We start from the raw sequence: 2202 nt of genomic DNA on the forward strand, positions 1-2202 counted from the left end.
CTCTCTTTCCACACCTTCCATCCCAATTAAAATTTATTAACAATTCGTCCGAAAACATTTTTTTTATCGTCCCATCAATATTTCCAGTCGCAGCGCCCAATGTGAATATGTAAGATATCTGCAAATAACACACGCACATTATTGGTCCGTTATAAGAACACCTAGAGTATAGAAATAATGTAATTAACTCTATTTCGTTCATACCATTTCCTCTTTATATTCATTGCTTTGCAGTTTCTCCTCCACATCAAACAATGCGTCAATGGTTTTTAATGGGAGAACATCTGAAATTTCCAATTGGAGCTCAGTAACAGCGCCCCCATTTATTCGACAGAATGACTGATGCACCTTTTTGATTAGCACTTTGCATTCTCGAAGAGTTTTTTGCTGAGCCACCCCCTCGCATCGATCTGGCATCTGAAATATCAAGATTTATTTTGAAAAACGAAAATGACTTCTTAAATATGAATTGAGGACTTCAAAATCCTCTTTCGCAAAAACGTATACATAAAAAATCTTGAAAATGTAAACTTAGTTTAATATTTAAATTTTATTAACCGTATGTTTATTTCATTATGGGCTGATAATATTATACGAAAATGAGTAAACTGCTTACATTTTCGGTTATCTTCTTTTGCAAATCATCGACCTTAGCCTCCTTGCTTTGTCTCTCCAAAATGGTGTTGCATAGACCGATAATCTGAGTAAGAGCTGTAAAATAAATCGGTCTTAATGAATGGATAATGTGAACACCTTATAATGAAGGTGTTTAATAAATCGTAGTTGTGGACACCTTATAATGAATGTGTTTTACCGATTCATTTAAATAAAGTGGCAATACCAAACGTCTTCTAAATTTTCATTTGAGTGTGTGTTTTTGTTTACATTTTAATATATCAAGAAGAGTACCCACCATGCAAAACATGAGAAATAGGCAACAATCGTCAATGGCAACAAATTGGCGACTCACCGATTTATTGCTGTGGTGACAAATCGGCAACATCACTTCGTTCATGTCAATTTTGAATAAAAAAGTTCTCAAAAATTCCGAAACTTATGAATATGGCGTCAATAGTATTGGCCAAAAGCGTCTAAATTATGCCCAAGGACAAGATTGAAAAAATAGGAAGTCTCACAGCGAGAAAATGAATTAATTCCGATTGTAAGTTGCAATTTGGTATACAAAAAAATAAATGAGGTATTAAAAAGAATAAAGTTATTCCAAATATCGCCTGAAGCGATAAGAAAAGGACTCATTCAGGTAATAAGAAAACGACTCGCCCAGGCGAGTTGCCTTCGGCGGACGTTTTAGAGCGACCAGTAATAGGAAATCGATTCGATGGCAATATTACCGGCAATAAATTTGTTTCCGAGGGCGACACGTTTTCTTATTACCGGCAACACAAATTGTTTGGTGGGTATTTTTATTCAAAGCATCGCAAAATATTTTAAGCTTGTACGGGCACCATACATTCCTACCAGAGAGCTGCATGAATCTATTTGAAAGTTTGTATCAAACGCTTGCTCCTATTTGCTGTATTCCTCTCAGCTTTCAATCAGCATAACTGTTTGAAAGAACTGTTGCAACGAAGGAAATACATATATGGTTCAATAAGTTTCCTGAAGTCCAATTTTGTGACAAGTTTCATAGTGCCGAAAAAACAGAAATTGACTACAATACAAAAAAAATTTACTGTACTACAAACAAAATAACCAATAAATCATCTCATTAAATGCGAAAAAAATTTCGATACCCAATTTCACGCTCTTTTGCAAAAATCCATTTAATAAACATAATTACTTAATTCATAAAAAAATCTGCTACAAAATACATACATCAGCAAATTAGTAAGCACCAATACCAGCAAACAGAAATCTTCTACCACAGATCTAACCGCATCTTGCGCACAATATTTCTAGCTCAGCTTGAGAAACCAAAGACAACACACAGACAACAAAAAAAAAAACAAAACAACCATTAATTACTCTATAAGCCACAAACCCACATTTGCACAACACCACAACATGCAGAAACTTTTAAAAAATTCCACCGCCACGCTTGCCGCTCATTATTGGCATTCTTGAGCTCGCCATAAAATTCGCCCTCCCACTGCTAGCGTTTGGTAGTTACATAACTAGTTGGCAGTGGCAACAAGATATTAGCAAATCACCGCCAATATTGCCGCAGCTCATTTTTTTTTT

At 35.1% G+C, this 2202-nt stretch overlaps 1 long non-coding RNA gene across 1 annotated transcript; it reads right to left on the bottom strand.

Moving 5' to 3' along the window:
* Positions 1–7: 7 nt before the first annotated feature.
* Positions 8–867, bottom strand: LOC108381567 (uncharacterized). Its single transcript, XR_001849632.1, has 3 exons — positions 617–867; positions 205–417; positions 8–118 (listed from the first exon to the last, which is right to left on the bottom strand). It is a non-coding gene; the product is annotated as an uncharacterized LOC108381567 (long non-coding RNA).
* Positions 868–2202: the final 1335 nt, after the last annotated feature.

The sequence above is a fragment of the Rhagoletis zephyria genome, unplaced genomic scaffold (genome assembly GCF_001687245.7).
Source record: "Rhagoletis zephyria isolate East Lansing unplaced genomic scaffold, Rhagoletis_zephyria_1.1 Rzeph_scaffold_22967, whole genome shotgun sequence".
Classification (NCBI taxonomy): Eukaryota; Metazoa; Arthropoda; class Insecta; order Diptera; family Tephritidae; genus Rhagoletis; species Rhagoletis zephyria.